This window comes from Nicotiana tabacum, chromosome 10 (assembly GCF_000715075.1).
Source record: "Nicotiana tabacum cultivar K326 chromosome 10, ASM71507v2, whole genome shotgun sequence".
NCBI lineage: Eukaryota > Viridiplantae > Streptophyta > Magnoliopsida > Solanales > Solanaceae > Nicotiana > Nicotiana tabacum.
The window spans coordinates 78,090,482-78,109,224 of NC_134089.1; the positions used below are offsets into that span (position 1 = coordinate 78,090,482).

Consider the following 18,743-nt stretch of genomic DNA (forward strand, 5'->3'; position numbering starts at 1 on the left):
TGCAAAAAGAAAATATAGAAGAATATTAAAAAGATATTTTGGCTGAATAAGACTGAGCAATTTCGAGATAAGCGCCAGTGTGATTTATAGTTAGTGTGGGGGTCTCTCTGTCACGTGTATTGTCACATTTGATTAAATGTAATTCATATATTCAGATTACAGAGAATCCAAGTCCAAAATTGTATTCCCATTATATAGCTCAGACTGCAAAAGCTGAACTGATCCTCAAGAAATGAAAAATATTGACTATTTATTACATAGTTAATGTTAATGCTATACTTACTATGAATAAAAAGCATGCCAAGAAATTACTTTTTAAGTCTGTTAATGTTTCTTCATATTCCACTTTTAAGTCATGTTGGCAATTATATGGCAAGTAATTAAACAGTAAATCGACATTACAACATATCAAACATTGTGCTCCCTAGCAAAGGACTTCTATATTTATTTATTCTATTCATATTACAAAAGGTATGATTTAACACTTGATCCAATTCAATACTAATTTTTAGATTGGCAACGCCTGGTGGCTTAACCAATTATTCTTATTTCTAAGCCAATTCCAAATATCAATGCAGAGTGCTCCTCATTCATCCCGAACAAGAAAAACTATTTTGTTCATCAACGGGCATGCAGAAAACACTATTGTATTATGAAACTCCTAAAAATAAATTCTTCAATAGATAAATTTAAGCGCAAAAGAACCGTGAAAAAAAAAAACTTTAGAGCTCACAAGCCTCAATTTTAAAACATGAACACTTCATCGTTGCATACGCAAAAAAATTTCTTTATTAACATTCAAGAGTTAAACGAGTAATAAACAATGCACTTACACATATAATAGTGCTACTTATATATTTTGGAAAATATATTAAAAAAACTTAAATGTATGAATATATTATAAAAATAAAAAATAAAATAATATTAAGTTACTTTAATTGTAAGTAAAATACTTGGGTAAAAGTATATTATATAGCATATAATATAAAAGGTATTACATAAATGGGAGAATTTATAATGTCAAGGGAATAATAGACTTTTTAGGTGAAAGGTTTGTAAAATCTGGGCAAAGTGATTATTGTAATAACTAAAGCATAATAAAATAATTTTTGTGTAACAAAAGAAAGAAAAATGACTTTTGGGTAATGAACACAAAGTTGAATAATTTTTACATAACAAAAGAAAGAAAAATAACTTTTGGATAATGAACATAAAGTTGAATGACCACCAATGAAATTTAATCAAGGATTCAACCCTTCCGACTTGTGCCCCTAATAAAATTTCACTCGGTAAAAAATAAAAAGAGCAGTTCGATGCATTAATACTATGTTATACGTAAGGTATGAGGAAGAGATTTTTATGGCTTGATCTCTGTAAGCACGTGATTTTTGCCCAATATGAGAATTACTCCCAAAAATTCAAAAATAAAATGATTTTCTTTGGTGTGCACTTTTGTGATATTTTGAATAATTATTTGTAGTTGTCTGTGCGTGTTTATTTGCTAAATTAATAAAAAATACAAAAATATGTCGCATTTTGCATGTAGGATTTAATTCTATAATTGTTATTAATTAAATTTGTTTACAAAAAATTAAAAATTACAAAAATAAGCATCGTTTGCATTTTTAGCATTTAATGTCCAAATATACAATTTTATGCTTAATTATTACTTAATTGTGCGTTAATTATTATTGGGAGTTAATTTGCGCTTTTATAACTTAATTTAATTCTTAATAATAGTTTAAGTATTTTTATAATTTAGTTTTAGAGAAATAAAAGAAGAAAAAAGAGCGAAAATATAAAGAAAGTCGGAATTGGGCCTCTTCTTCAAATTTAAGCTATAAGCCCAAAAAATGGCCCAATCTTCCCTACGACCCAGTCCATTTCGAACTGGGTCGACCCAGTCCATAACCCAAAAGACCCAAACCCCCTTTTTGTCTTTCATTTTTACAAAACAAAAACAAAAACAAAACAAAACAAAAGAAAAAAAAAACAAAAACCCTAAAAAAACCTAAAGAACACATCCGCCCCCCCTTCCCTTTGCTTCTTCTTCTCCAAGCTTTCCTCACACCCCATCCATGGCTGCCTCCCATAGCTTCGCCTGTCATCCTCAGTTGCGACCATGCCGTCCCCAGCTCCACCAGAACACCATCGTTGTTTTGGCTTCATCATCTTCGTCGAGCTATAACCATCGTTGCCTTTGCTTCATCGTCTTCGTTATGGTGTAACCACGTTGTTGCTGCTTCTTCCTCACTTCATGCTGCTGCGATATCTGCTTTCATCTTCCCCATCGCCACTGCTTCGTCATCGACCAAGAAGACCACGATGCTGCTTCTCCGTCGCAGCTGCTGCCCGGACCCGCCATTGACGCAGCCATTTTGCTCCCCGCTGCTTCTGCTTCAGCCTTCTTCTACTGCTGCTCGTCGAAGCTACTGCTGCTCGTTGAAGCTCATGCTGCTCGTCGAAGCTCCAGCTGCCTCCGTTCATCATTGTCCATCGCTTTCTGTCGCGTCTCCGTTGCTTCCATGGCCAAGTTCATCGTCGTCTGCTCATTTTATTCATCGTTGGTTTGAGCTTTGGTCGAGGTTCGTCAAGATTCATTGTCTGTTTGCTCGTTGTTTGTCGTTTCAATCCGGTTAGTAGTTTTTAAATTTTATTTCGTCTGTTATTTTGTTTTGATATTTTTCGAATCTAAAATCGGCGAATGTTTGCTTTGTTCATGTCTATGGTTAGATATTTGATTTTTTTTTGTTTTGTTCATGTTCATGTTGTTTGTTAAATTAATTTTCAGATTTCAAAATAAAAGTTTAATTAGTTGTTTTCATGTTTATTTCATGTTTGTATTATTGTTTAAGTAAGTATTTGTTAGTTTGATTGTTTGTTAGATTCAAATTGAAATTTAATCAACTATTTCTTCAATTTGTTTCATGTGTATGTATTGTTAGAAATTGTTAATATTGTTAAGTTCAAGTTTAAGTTCATAATTGTTTCTTCGTCGATCTTGTTATTTGTTTAAAGAATTTAGTTGTATTAAAGGAATATATTGCTTTAATCGTTTAATCCGTCATGTTTGTTGTCTTAAAATAGATTCAATTCATGTTCATACTTTGTTTGATTGTTCTTGAATCCGAAATTTGTATAGTTTGATTTCTTGTTTATCATTTATGATTATTTCTTGAATTTGTCTCATAATCTTGTTGTTTAAGTTTAATATAGGAATTGTTGGTTGTAATATTGTTAGAGTTGATTTTAAGTTCAATATGATTGAATTTAGAAATCTTCATACTTTGTTTGTTGTTGTTGTTGAATCCGAAAATAGAATTGTTTGTTGCCAAAATATTGTTCAATCAAATTTTAGTTGTTCTTTGTTGTTCAATTTGTGTTCATGTGATTTGTTGTTGAAATGTTGTTAAAATCATGTTCATGTGATATTGTTGTTATGATGTTCATCCATGTTCATATTGTTGTTTGAACATTGTTAGAAATTGATCATATTGTCTATATTTTGGTTAAGTTTGATTAATTGATGTGTTATAGCTGATGGGTAGTTTGGTAAATTTGTAATACGTTCAGGGGTAGTTTGGTAATTTCAGTAGGATCGGAAGGGGTAGTTTAGGAATTGTACATTTTGTAATTGTTTATTTGAAGCATGGGGGACAAAATGAAATGGGGTGGGTTGTGATATGATTATTTAATATAAAGGGGGGACAAGATTTAAATTAAAGGGGAATCTTGTATTATTTTAAATAAGGCATGGGGGACAAAATATAATGGGGTGGTGTGATATATTTATTTAATGTAATGGGGATGAGTGGGAAGATAATGGGTTTGGTAGAGAAAGGGATTGATTTTAATTGATTTATGGGATGGGATATATATATGTGAAGTCTTGAACACAAAAGGGAGAGGAAATACAGACAGAAAAAAAGAGATTGAAAAAAAAGCTGAACATCTATTCCGAAAAAAAAAAACATTGAAACTCTCAAGAAAAGAAAAACATACAAAGAAAAAAAAAATTTGAAAAATTATAAGAGAAAGTAGTACACACCTGAGAAATATTCTGGTATACAGGTGTAGAAATTAAGGGTTGAAGATTAACTAGCCTTTCAAAAATCTGAAAATTTCCTTTGGTTTCTGTCCATTATTTTCGGCATTCCTGGATTTTATTTTGAATTTTTCAAAGCTGTCACTGGGATTTTCGTTGACTGGTTATTGCTGGTTATTGTTGCTGTTGCTGTGTTACGTATTACGTTGCTGACTTTCTTCTTCTTATATTGACAATATCAGGTACACAACTGTAATTTTGGCATTTTGTAAGCTGAAATGAAGAATGGAGTGTTAAATTTTTAATTTAGTTTAATTTAATTTTTGTATTGTATTTAGGTTATTCATGTATTATTATTCTGTAAATCACTGTCATCGGCATAACTAGGCATATTATAGCGACGTATTAAATAACGCCTTTACCAGATTATTAGGAAATATAGTTAAGCCTGATTATTAATTAAAATTGTTTAAATAAAAAAAATAGAAGAAATAACGTAAAAATGACGTTATTGAATCAGTTTGGCAAAAATTAACTAAGTTCCTTATTCATAAGGTTTTTCGTCAACGATAAGTTAATCCGAATCATGTAGTCAATTTCAGTTATAACATGAATTAGTTTGCAAACAAGTATTAGGACATGATGAATTAAAACAAAGTTAGTTAATGTTAAATTGTTTAAATTTTTAGAAATATGATTTAGTACTCAAGTTTTTATTTTTATTTCTTTCAATTTTCAGTATTTGCAAATAATTAGTTTCAATAAGCTTAAGTCTTACTAATAATTTGAATTTTAATCCAACTATGGGATAATTAGTTTTTTTTATTTTTATTTTTTTTACTTTCCGATAATTCCATGTTGTACTTATGATTATAATTTTATTACTTTCTGTTAATATTTGTTTTTCTCTTCTATTTAAATATGTCATTTTCAAGAATGTAGATATTGATTTTATATTTATAAAAAAAGCTTAGTAATAATAAAAAGGTAGTCATTAAAGGATATTATTAAAGGATTTCGCTAAAAATAAATAGATAGTCTTACTAACAATTTGAATTTTAATCCAACTATGGGATAATTAGTTTTTTTATTTTTTTTTTATTTTTACTTTTCGATAATTCCATGTTGTATCTATGATTATAATTTTATTATTTTCTGCTAATATTTGTTTTTCTCTTCTATTTAATATGTCATTTTCAAGAATGTAGATATTGATTTTATATTTATAAAAAAACTTAGTAATAATAAAAAGGTAGTCATTAGGGATATTATTAAAGGAGTTCGCTAAAAATAAATAGATGTAAATAATACAAATGTATAGGATTCTCCATTCTCATTTATTTATTTAATTATTAAAAAAAATTACTTAGAATTAGGGATGGATTGTTTAGTGAATTTCACTTCCTTCCCCAAAGATGATGACGCGTTAGACTCTTTAGGCGCGATTTAATTAATTTTACCTTCTTAAACTCGGATGCGCATTTCATGCGACCCAAATCTAAATCCTAAAACATCAAATAAAATATGTTTCGTATTGTGGGTGCATTTCATGTGACACAATCCAAAGATATGTTTTAAGCGATGTTCACATTCCTAAAAAAAATAATAATTATAATAATAAAGCGGTAAAAGATAAAATTTGCACATGGTTCATAATTGTATTAAAAATCAGATAAATAAGCCGAATATAACAGTTGAGCGACCGTGCTAGAACCACGGAACTCGGGAATGCCTAACACCTTCTCCCGGGTTAACAGAATTCCTTATCCAGATTTCTGGTACGCAGACTGTAATATAGAGTCATTCTTTTCCTCGATTCGGGATTAAAATTGGTGACTTGGGACACCCTAAATCTCCTAAGTGGCGACTCTGAAATAATTAAACCAATCCCGTTTCGACTGTCCTTTAATTGGAAAAAACTCCCTACGCACCTCGCGGTGCCGGAAAAAGGAGGTGTGACAGCTCTGGCGACTCTGCTGGGGATAATCCCTTCCAGTGGTTCAGGGTTAGAAATTCGAGCTCATATAAATTGTTATATTTGGTTTTATCTGATTTTTACATGATTGAGCCTAATGTGCTAAATGCTGCTTTTACCGCTTTGATATTACGTGAACTGTGTATAAACTGTGCCGAAACCCATCTCCTCTCTGAGTCTTCTAAATCATGAAGAAGGGTGTACTTCGTACGACTTCTTTTCTGTATAGTGTCAAATCCCAATTTAGAACGAGGTTCGGACAAGTTGCTAAGCCGGTGAAGCTTCTGTATTCCCGGTACGCTACCCCCTCGGCTCGAGCTGTCCGCTCGGGTAAGCCAGGTCTAGAACAAACACCCAGGTTCTGAACCTAGTATAACAAAACCACATGTCAGATCCCTAGTAGGAACGTTTGTTTGCATCACGTGCATCTGACTTTGGAGGCTCAACACAGGGGTTGGGTCTGTCTAGGACAGGTGCACCAAAAATGAAAATGACCATCCTGATGCATCTTATTTGTTTTATGTGCATTTATTTGCTCGGTCTTGCATGTTGACCGGCTTCTGAGTCTCGGGAGTGTAAAAAATAAAATAAAATAAAAATAGCAAGTGAAAAGTTATTTGATTAATTTAGAAAAAATCAGTGTCCAAGTACTGTCGAAGTGCTGCCGAATTTTTTTTAAAAAAAAAAACATATATATATTTTTACTTTTAGAATTGTTGGTTTGCCTAGAAAGCAGAAAGTGTGTAGGAATAAGTCTTTTATTTTAATTTGCTTTATTTAAAAAAAATGAAAAATGAAAATAGTTTTTTTTATATAAAAGGAAGTGGGAAAATTTGTTTGTTAAGAAAAAAGAAATTAGTTCATTTACTTATTCTTGATCAGCCCGAACTACGCGGGTTTGATTCTCACCGGATGTGAGATACGTAGGCAACCCTCATCGGGTCCAACCCCCTTTTTGCTAAAATAGTCAAAAACCAAAAAAATAAATAAAAAACGTGTCAAAATTTTTTATTTTGTCATAAATAAGTCTAGTGGTGTCCAACCTTCCCTTTTGCTAAAATAGCCAAAAAAAAAACATGTCAAAATTTTAATTTTGTCATAGAGAAGTCGGGTGACGCTGTTTTATGAAGACATAGCCGAATGTTCCCGAAAGGGACGCCGGGAGGCTGACTTTGCATAAATAGCCACCTTTGGGTCATTTTTAAGATTTTGACCAGTTGACCCACACAGCCTTAAAAATCTTCGTCCCCGAGGCGTTGAAAGGCCGTGTTTGCAATATTGACTTTTCTAATTCGAAAAATGATAAAAAGAGTCATAAATAAGTCGGGTGATGCTGTTTTGTCAAAAATAGCCGAATGTTCCCGAGAGGGACGCCGGAAGGCTGACTTTGCATAAACAGCCACTTTTTTTGGGTCCTGTTTAGGATTTTGGTCTAGTTGACCCACACAGCCCTATAAATCTTCGTCCCCGAGGCGCTGAAGGGCCGTGTTTGCAACATCAGGTTTTTAGTATAATTTGAAAAGAAAAAAAAAGAGTCAGCGGTCAGGTGAATACCGTTTGGATTTTTTTTAGTCAAAATAACCCGAGCCAACTTCGGCCGCGTCTTGAACCGTTCTTGCCGAAATAACCTTAGAGTATCTGTCAGTTGTCGAAAGGTTATTTTCGTAAAAGAATGGACAATTGTGTAAAGTGTCATAAAATAATCCTCTCCGGCCTCAAATTCATGTGAAAGTCGGAAGGGGCCACATTTGCAAAAATAACCGTTTGGTTGCATTTGTCAAACGGGGAAAGAAATTGGCCATTTGTAAATCTTTTAATTAGAATATGTGGGTTGTTTGATTTTTCAGCTTGTAGGTCATCTTCAAACCTTTGAAACTCAGTTTGTTTTAACATGAAAATTGAAAAAAAAATGTTTAGCATTGTTTATCTTTTATTGGGTCTGAACTACGCTCGGTCTGATTCATGCGGGGTCATGATACGTAGGCAATCTCCATAAGATTCGACCACCACCAAAATAAAAAAAAATAAAAAAAATATAATAATAAATAAATAAAAGAGAGTGTGGAAGATTTTCAGGGGGCACAATTGTCTAACTGCTTAGGTACATTGTATCTCTGATACATGATTGTCTGTCCAATGCCCTAACACTAACGTGATGGCTTCCCTTTGATGTGTCCATATATAGAAAGTGGTTGGTTGTGGTAACTCCTCCCTGCAAAGCAAAATCAAAGGACAATGGCTCAGAACCGCAGAACCGAGTGGATCGGTACTGATGACCGACAACAATTGGTCGAACAGAACAACAGGTTGGTAGAAGAAGTGAAAATGCTGAGACAGCATGTGGCAGACATGTATCAGGCATGGATAACGGGAAAAGCACCACCCCCTCCACCGCCAAGACTCTTGAACTCGGTCATTTCCCAAGCACCCAACACCATAATGGAAGATTCTCCATACTCTTCATCCCAACCCATTTATGGCAGCTTTCCCAGCTATCCGAGTAGCTCCATCACTCTTCAATGTTTCTCCGCTCCCCAACACCACTTCTTTCCCCGTGACCTCAAAAGCCATACCTCACTTCCCAGGTACCCGACTCCACGAAATGCTTACCCACCCATACAAGCCTACCAAAATCCATCTGGATCAGGTTTCCGGCCCTGTCAACATGCAAGAATGAAGAGGTTGCTGAAACGAGAAAAGGCTCTCACCCCTATCGGGGTATCTTATGCCAGTCTGTTTGAAAGGCTAAGGCATGCTGGCTCGATTGAACCACTCCCCGCATGTACTCCAAATCCACTTGCAAGGAGCTTTGATCCGGCAGCGCGATGCGCCTACCACTCCAATGTCATAGGGCACAACATTGAGAGCTGTCATAGTTGGAGAAGGGAAGTAGAGAAAATGATCCGAGAAGGGCGGGTTGTGATTAATAACAGTGACATGGAGCACTCGAACCCCCTCGAGAACTTGCCGACGGAGGTTGATGAGATTGAAGCTGGTAATGGTCTCGGCAGTATTGATGCAAAGCTCAGTGGCTAAAATGCCAATTTTGATAAAGTGGGAGGACGTTTTGTTCCTTGGTCAGCAAGAGAGAAGCTTGTGGTGGCTCATTTTGTTGTCATTTCTGTTGTTCGGATTATTAGGGTTATAAGTCGGATGTTGTCTTGTCCAGTTTGTTTTAGGATTTTGTTCTGGATTGTTTTGTTTGTTTTGTTATTTAAACCATTTCACCGGTAGTCTAATACAAAATCCGGTCTTTTATTATTTCCAGTCATCTTTTTGTTTAGTCCTTTTATCATTTTTGTTCAATGCCGATTCTAGGGACATGACATGCGCACCCAGTTTGGGCCTAGTCTTAAAAGTTAATCATAAAACCCTGAGAAGGTGATCAAAGCATTTAAAGGAAATAAGAACGGTTTGAGATTATTTGGAGCCCGAGTCATGTGGAACTGGGGCAAACACAAAGAAAACCGTTAAATAAAGATTCGCCTAAATTGGCATGAGGGTCGTTCATAATAAAAGAGAATGAGAGTGTCGCCCAACGGTGCTTTAGAAGTGACAAATGAACAAACATATGTTTAACATAATTGTCAAGCCCAGCACCGTCGGAAGAGACTATAAATCTATTGTTTGTTGTGTTGTTTGCATTTGGCATGTTTTGAAGACTGGAATGACGAAGGCATTTTGTTCTGCTACCTAAACACTTTATCCTTCGTTACCCCTTTTTGAGCCTTACTTATTTTTCTTTCATACCCCTCGTTCGGAATCAGTAAAAACGACTAGAAAACGCGAGCATGGCATGAAAACATGAAAAAAAAAAACAACAAAACGAAAAAGAAAAGAAAAGAAAAATGGTAACAAAAAAAAAAGTCAAATGAAAGTCAAATGAAAAAAGAGGAATTGGGAACTACGTTTGACCCGATTCCTCAAAGAGGATACGTAGGCGCTTCACGGCTCGGTCATAGTTTTGAAAAAATATAAATCAATCAAGTAAAATATCCCCAAGCAAGAAACTGGGGCAAAAGTTGCGTTTGTGGTAAATAAATCTAGTTCCGAAAGTTGTAACTAATAACCCAGAATTAATGCATTTTTGAGCCTTTAATACCCTTTTTTTTCTAGCCCTATCCAAAACCCACATTACGGTCCAAAGAAAGACCTTCTGACCAGTCTTCAAAAGATGCCAAGTCAGACAAATGAGAGTCTTACCGGCGAACATAACATTCTGTTCCACAGCAGAAAGGACTCTAATCTCTAGCAGAGAGAGTCATACCGGAAACACTCCAAATCCCCAGCTGGAAAGTGATACAAATGAGAGAGTCATATCGGTGAAAACCTTCACAGGCACCATAAGGCGATGAAAGCTGAGAGAAGAACAAAAAATGAGAGAGACTTGATAGTGAAAACCCTTTGGGCACTACAAGTCGAATAAGATTAAGAATCCAATGGGGAATCGCCAATTGAAGATCTTGAAAGATGATTGACGGTAGAGGATAGGCCACATACGCATGTCATGGCCATTAGAGTCGGTATCTGCGTTTGATAGGTTTTTATTTATAGTTTCTTTTGTAAAAGAGTCATCATTTCCTTTGTCTTTTGTTTTGTATCTTTTATCTTTCTCCTTTCATAAAAAATTTTCCCCAATAGAGTCTGTCCGGTCAGAACAAGTATGAAATGACTTCAAAATATGTCATCAGCTTCCCAATTATACAAAATGAGATCTGACTAGTGCATCCAAATGGTGTAGTCAGCGAGGAACAAGCGCGAGGCCAGTGTCAAGAAAATATCCCCAGCAAAAGGGAATTGACAAAAGGATTGACGAGTGTCAAAAGGGATATCCTTGCCAAAACCAAAGTTATAAACCTCAAGGCCAAAGCCAGTGGGCAAATCAAGGAGAGCAATGAGCATGATTTGGGAAATTCATACTAGGACTAAAAGGTTAGGGAAATGCCAGCTTCCGAGTTATGTCACAAAAGAAGACGGATATCCCCAGCAGGAAGGGATTATCCCCAGCACATAATATCATCCCCAACAAGCTGTGGAACGCAGAGCAAGGAAGGAGAAAGGGAAAAGTCATCCCAGTAGGGGTATCACAACCAACCACCATGTTTTAAACTAACAAATTTTGTTTGATTTGAAACAGGTAAAGGAAATGGCATTGATGCCAGAAATGCATGCCGCAAGGGATATTATCAAACTGGGGAAGAACATTTTCCTTCCGCTTAGAAAATTTTCTGGAAGTCAGGTACCCATGCGGGAAAGAATAAAGATAATGCCAGTCTCAAGGGAAGTGGTCTTAGAACCAGTGTTGCCCCCAACATAATAAGTTCTATGGAGGAAGTTGTTCCCCAGCAAAGGGATGAAACTTGAGCTCAGTGAAGCACTAGTTCTGAAAGAATCAGAATCCCCCAACAGTGTTAGCCTCGACAGCGTTATCCCCAGCTGATAACATTTTACCCCCCAACAGGTAAGTAAATAATTCCCCAACAGTGTTATCCCCAGCAAGTATTCGAGGTAAGACATTTTCAAGTCTTAAGGATATTTTGGGTTCATCCGCCCTCGAATAGGATATTTAGGGTTCATCCGCCCTCGAATAGGATATTTTGGGTTCATCCGCCCTCGAATAGGATATTGTGGGTTCATCCGCCCTCGAATAGGATATTTTGGGTTCATCCGCCCTCGAATAGGATATTTTGGGTTCATCCGCCCTCGAATAGGATATTTTGGGTTCATCCGCCCTCGAATAGGATATTTTGGGTTCATCCGCCCTCGAATAGGATATTTTGGGTTCATCCTCCCTCGAATAGGATATTTTGGGTTCATCCGCCCTCGAATAGGATATTTTGGGTTCATCCGCCCTCGAATAGGATATTTTGGGTTCATCCGCCCTCGAATAGGATATTTTGGGTTCATCCGCCCTCGAATAGGATATTTTGGGTTCATCCGCCCTCGAACAGGATATTTTGGGTTCATCCGCCCTCGAATAGGATATTTTGGGTTCATCCGCCCTCGAATAGGATATTTTGGGTTCATCCGCCCTCGAATAGGATATTTTGGGTTCATCCGCCCTCGAATAGGATAATTTGGGTTCATCCGCCCTCGAATAGGATTTTATTTTCAAAGTTGTTGTTGAAGCCAGGCGCCCACCTGAATAACGAAAGGAATACTTTTCTTGTCTGTCTATTGCATATTTTAGGCGCCCACCTGTATAACAAGGGAATACATTCCACGCCTTTGCCAATAGGAGACGCACTTCCTAAGTCTAGTTCTGCCAATAGGAGACGCACTTCCTAAGTTAGTTTCACCCATAGGAGACGCATTTCCTCCTAAGGTTAGTTTTACCCATAGGAGACGCATTTCCTCCTAAGTTTAGTTTACCCATAGGAGACTCATTTCCTCCTAAGTTTAGTTTACCCATAGGAGACGCATTTCCTCCTAAGTTTAGTTTACCCATAGGAGACGCATTTCCTCCTAAATTTACTTTTACCCATAGGAGACGCATTTCCTCCTAAGTTTAGTTTACCCATAGGAGACGCATTTCCTCCTAAGTTTAGTTTACCCATAGGAGACGCATTTCCTCCTAAATTTACTTTTACCCACAGGAGACGCATTTCCTCCTAAGTTTAGTTTTACCCATAGGAGACGCATTTCCTCCTAAGTTTAGTTTTACCCATAGGAGACGCATTTCCTCCTAAGTTTAGTTTTACCCATAGGAGACGCATTTCCTCCTAAGTTTAGTTTACCCATAGGAGACGCATTTCCTCCTAAGTTTAGTTTACCCATAGGAGACGTATTTCCTCCTAAATTTACTTTTACCCATAGGAGACGCATTTCCTCCTAAGTTTAGTTTACCCATAGGAGACGCATTTCCTCCTAAGTTAGCATTGAAGTTGGGAGCCCGCCCATACAGTAGAATGCGGGAATACTTTTAAGTTCTAGGTCGCCCACCAGTATAATGCGGGAATACTTTCTGTTCTAGGTCGCCCACCAGTAAAATGCGGGAATACATTTCAGTTCTAGGTCGCCCACCAGTAAAATGCGGGAATACTTTCTGTTCTAGGTCGCCCACCAGTAAAATGCGGGAATACATTTCAGTTCTAGGTCGCCCACCAGTAGAATGCGGGAATACTTTTAAGTTCTAGGTCGCCCACCAGTATAATGCGGGAATACATTTCAGTTCTAGGTCGCCCACCAGTAAAATGCGGGAATACTTTCTGTTCTAGGTCGCCCACCAGTAAAATGCGGGAATACATTTCAGTTCTAGGTCGCCCACCAGTAAAATGTGGGAATACATTTCAGTTCTAGGTCATCCACCAGTAAAATGCGGGAATACATTCATGTTCTAGGTCGCCCACCAGTAAAATGCGGGAATACTTTCAGCTCTAGGTCGCCCACCAGTATAATACGGGCATACATTTCATAATTTTGCATTGAAGCAACTTTTTAGTCTTGTATTACAGAGTTTGGAATCAGTAACCCCACCAGAAGGCGGAAGGTTACCACAGGAATCCCCAGCAGTAAACAATAAAATCCCCAGCACCGGGAAGCAGAAGGTTGCAACAAGAGGTCCCAGCATAAACTCAAGTCCATGTGTCAAAAGGAAGAAAAGCATCGGAAGAAAAGCACCGGAGGAAACACAAGCCGACAAGAAAGCAAGGCAACAAGAACAAATTTTAGTCTAGCCTAGCTTCTTGTTTTCTTTTAAGCACGGTGTAACAAGGAGATCGGTAAGCAGTGATAACAGCATGCAACAGCAGTAACATCGCAGTCTCACGGTAGTCCCAGCTACCAAAAACTTCCCGAACTACATTGACCTGATTCCTGTTTAGCCCAGGATATGTAGGAAACCTTTGAAGCAAAGGTTCGGTCAAATCTTTTTCAAAAAATGCTTCACACGGAGTACTCGGATGGGCAAAAAATCGCTCGCTTTATCTTTGCACGAAAACCCTTCGTGTCTTCGGGCAAAGAGGGGCAGCTGTAAGCACGTGATTTTTGCCCAATATGAGAATTACTCCCAAAAATTCAAAAATAAAATGATTTTCTTTGGTGTGCACTTTTGTGATATTTTGAATAATTATTTGTAGTTGTCTGTGCGTGTTTATTTGCTAAATTAATAAAAAATACAAAAATATGTCGCATTTTGCATGTAGGATTTAATTCTATAATTGTTATTAATTAAATTTGTTTACAAAAAATTAAAAATTACAAAAATAAGCATCGTTTGCATTTTTAGCATTTAATGTCCAAATATACAATTTTATGCTTAATTATTACTTAATTGTGCGTTAATTATTATTGGGAGTTAATTTGCGCTTTTATAACTTAATTTAATTCTTAATAATAGTTTAAGTATTTTTATAATTTAGTTTTAGAGAAATAAAAGAAGAAAAAAGAGCGAAAATATAAAGAAAGTCGGAATTGGGCCTCTTCTTCAAATTTAAGCCATAAGCCCAAAAAATGGCCCAATCTTCCCTACGACCCAGTCCATTTCGAACTGGGTCGACCCAGTCCATAACCCAAAAGACCCAAACCCCCTTTTTGTCTTTCATTTTTACAAAACAAAAACAAAAACAAAACAAAACAAAAGAAAAAAAAAACAAAAACCCTAAAAAAACCTAAAGAACACATCCGCCCCCCCTTCCCTTTGCTTCTTCTTCTCCAAGCTTTCCTCACACCCCATCCATGGCTGCCTCCCATAGCTTCGCCTGTCATCCTCAGTTGCGACCATGCCGTCCCCAGCTCCACCAGAACACCATCGTTGTTTTGGCTTCATCATCTTCGTCGAGCTATAACCATCGTTGCCTTTGCTTCATCGTCTTCGTTATGGTGTAACCCACGTTGTTGCTGCTTCTTCCTCACTTCATGCTGCTGCGATATCTGCTTTCATCTTCCCCGTCGCCACTGCTTCGTCATCGACCAAGAAGACCACGATGCTGCTTCTCCGTCGCAGCTGCTGCCCGGACCCGCCATTGACGCAGCCATTTTGCTCCCCGCTGCTTCTGCTTCAGCCTTCTTCTACTGCTGCTCGTCGAAGCTACTGCTGCTCGTTGAAGCTCATGCTGCTCGTCGAAGCTCCAGCTGCCTCCGTTCATCATTGTCCATCGCTTTCTGTCGCGTCTCCGTTGCTTCCATGGCCAAGTTCATCGTCGTCTGCTCATTTTATTCATCGTTGGTTTGAGCTTTGGTCGAGGTTCGTCAAGATTCATTGTCTGTTTGCTCGTTGTTTGTCGTTTCAATCCGGTTAGTAGTTTTTAAATTTTATTTCGTCTGTTATTTTGTTTTGATATTTTTCGAATCTAAAATCGGCGAATGTTTGCTTTGTTCATGTCTATGGTTAGATATTTGATTTTTTTTTGTTTTGTTCATGTTCATGTTGTTTGTTAAATTAATTTTCAGATTTCAAAATAAAAGTTTAATTAGTTGTTTTCATGTTTATTTCATGTTTGTATTATTGTTTAAGTAAGTATTTGTTAGTTTGATTGTTTGTTAGATTCAAATTGAAATTTAATCAACTATTTCTTCAATTTGTTTCATGTGTATGTATTGTTAGAAATTGTTAATATTGTTAAGTTCAAGTTTAAGTTCATAATTGTTTCTTCGTCGATCTTGTTATTTGTTTAAAGAATTTAGTTGTATTAAAGGAATATATTGCTTTAATCGTTTAATCCGTCATGTTTGTTGTCTTAAAATAGATTCAATTCATGTTCATACTTTGTTTGATTGTTCTTGAATCCGAAATTTGTATAGTTTGATTTCTTGTTTATCATTTATGATTATTTCTTGAATTTGTCTCATAATCTTGTTGTTTAAGTTTAATATAGGAATTGTTGGTTGTAATATTGTTAGAGTTGATTTTAAGTTCAATATGATTGAATTTAGAAATCTTCATACTTTGTTTGTTGTTGTTGTTGAATCCGAAAATAGAATTGTTTGTTGCCAAAATATTGTTCAATCAAATTTTAGTTGTTCTTTGTTGTTCAATTTGTGTTCATGTGATTTGTTGTTGAAATGTTGTTAAAATCATGTTCATGTGATATTGTTGTTATGATGTTCATCCATGTTCATATTGTTGTTTGAACATTGTTAGAAATTGATCATATTGTCTATATTTTGGTTAAGTTTGATTAATTGATGTGTTATAGCTGATGGGTAGTTTGGTAAATTTGTAATACGTTCAGGGGTAGTTTGGTAATTTCAGTAGGATCGGAAGGGGTAGTTTAGGAATTGTACATTTTGTAATTGTTTATTTGAAGCATGGGGGACAAAATGAAATGGGGTGGGTTGTGATATGATTATTTAATATAAAGGGGGGACAAGATTTAAATTAAAGGGGAATCTTGTATTATTTTAAATAAGGCATGGGGGACAAAATATAATGGGGTGGTGTGATATATTTATTTAATGTAATGGGGATGAGTGGGAAGATAATGGGTTTGGTAGAGAAAGGGATTGATTTTAATTGATTTATGGGATGGGATATATATATGTGAAGTCTTGAACACAAAAGGGAGAGGAAATACAGACAGAAAAAAAGAGATTGAAAAAAAAGCTGAACATCTATTCCGAAAAAAAAAAACATTGAAACTCTCAAGAAAAGAAAAACATACAAAGAAAAAAAAAATTTGAAAAATTATAAGAGAAAGTAGTACACACCTGAGAAATATTCTGGTATACAGGTGTAGAAATTAAGGGTTGAAGATTAACTAGCCTTTCAAAAATCTGAAAATTTCCTTTGGTTTCTGTCCATTATTTTCGGCATTCCTGGATTTTATTTTGAATTTTTCAAAGCTGTCACTGGGATTTTCGTTGACTGGTTATTGCTGGTTATTGTTGCTGTTGCTGTGTTACGTATTACGTTGCTGACTTTCTTCTTCTTATATTGACAATATCAGGTACACAACTGTAATTTTGGCATTTTGTAAGCTGAAATGAAGAATGGAGTGTTAAATTTTTAATTTAGTTTAATTTAATTTTTGTATTGTATTTAGGTTATTCATGTATTATTATTCTGTAAATCACTGTCATCGGCATAACTAGGCATATTATAGCGACGTATTAAATAACGCCTTTACCAGATTATTAGGAAATATAGTTAAGCCTGATTATTAATTAAAATTGTTTAAATAAAAAAAATAGAAGAAATAACGTAAAAATGGCGTTATTGAATCATTTTGGCAAAAATTAACTAAGTTCCTTATTCATAAGGTTTTTCGTCAACGATAAGTTAATCCGAATCATGTAGTCAATTTCAGTTATAACATGAATTAGTTTGCAAACAAGTATTAGGACATGATGAATTAAAACAAAGTTAGTTAATGTTAAATTGTTTAAATTTTTAGAAATATGATTTAGTACTCAAGTTTTTATTTTTATTTCTTTCAATTTTCAGTATTTGCAAATAATTAGTTTCAATAAGCTTAAGTCTTACTAATAATTTGAATTTTAATCCAACTATGGGATAATTAGTTTTTTTTTATTTTTATTTTTTTACTTTCCGATAATTCCATGTTGTACTTATGATTATAATTTTATTACTTTCTGTTAATATTTGTTTTTCTCTTCTATTTAAATATGTCATTTTCAAGAATGTAGATATTGATTTTATATTTATAAAAAAAGCTTAGTAATAATAAAAAGGTAGTCATTAAAGGATATTATTAAAGGATTTCGCTAAAAATAAATAGATAGTCTTACTAACAATTTGAATTTTAATCCAACTATGGGATAATTAGTTTTTTTATTTTTTTTTTATTTTTACTTTTCGATAATTCCATGTTGTATCTATGATTATAATTTTATTATTTTCTGCTAATATTTGTTTTTCTCTTCTATTTAATATGTCATTTTCAAGAATGTAGATATTGATTTTATATTTATAAAAAAACTTAGTAATAATAAAAAGGTAGTCATTAGGGATATTATTAAAGGAGTTCGCTAAAAATAAATAGATGTAAATAATACAAATGTATAGGATTCTCCATTCTCATTTATTTATTTAATTATTAAAAAAAATTACTTAGAATTAGGGATGGATTGTTTAGTGAATTTCACTTCCTTCCCCAAAGATGATGACGCGTTAGACTCTTTAGGCGCGATTTAATTAATTTTACCTTCTTAAACTCGGATGCGCATTTCATGCGACCCAAATCTAAATCCTAAAACATCAAATAAAATATGTTTCGTATTGTGGGTGCATTTCATGTGACACAATCCAAAGATATGTTTTAAGCGATGTTCACATTCCTAAAAAAAATAATAATTATAATAATAAAGCGGTAAAAGATAAAATTTGCACATGGTTCATAATTGTATTAAAAATCAGATAAATAAGCCGAATATAACAGTTGAGCGACCGTGCTAGAACCACGGAACTCGGGAATGCCTAACACCTTCTCCCGGGTTAACAGAATTCCTTATCCAGATTTCTGGTACGCAGACTATAATATAGAGTCATTCTTTTCCTCGATTCGGGATTAAAATTGGTGACTTGGGATACCCTAAATCTCCCAAGTGGCGACTCTGAAATAATTAAACCAATCCCGTTTCGACTGTCCTTTAATTGGAAAAAACTCCCTACGCACCTCGCGGTGCCGGAAAAAGGAGGTGTGACAATCTCGTAATTTCTTGATCACATAACGATAATTTCTACTGTTGCGCCAAGACCTCTTTTTTTTCATTATGTAAGAACAACTAGCTTCAATAATTAGTTGTTTGGGAAATAGTTTAGTT

The 18,743-nt window shown here is 35.2% G+C and overlaps 2 long non-coding RNA genes across 2 annotated transcripts; both read left to right on the plus strand.

Annotated features, from left to right (window-relative positions):
• The first annotated feature begins 1,780 nt into the window (after positions 1 to 1,780).
• On the plus strand, positions 1,781 to 4,387 carry LOC142164682 (uncharacterized). The gene is made up of 2 exons (XR_012695563.1): positions 1,781 to 2,635; positions 4,288 to 4,387. It is a non-coding gene; the product is annotated as an uncharacterized LOC142164682 (long non-coding RNA).
• An 8,778-nt stretch (positions 4,388 to 13,165) lies between these two features.
• LOC142164683 (uncharacterized) lies at positions 13,166 to 17,006 on the plus strand. The gene is made up of 2 exons (XR_012695564.1): positions 13,166 to 15,254; positions 16,907 to 17,006. It is a non-coding gene; the product is annotated as an uncharacterized LOC142164683 (long non-coding RNA).
• Positions 17,007 to 18,743: the final 1,737 nt, after the last annotated feature.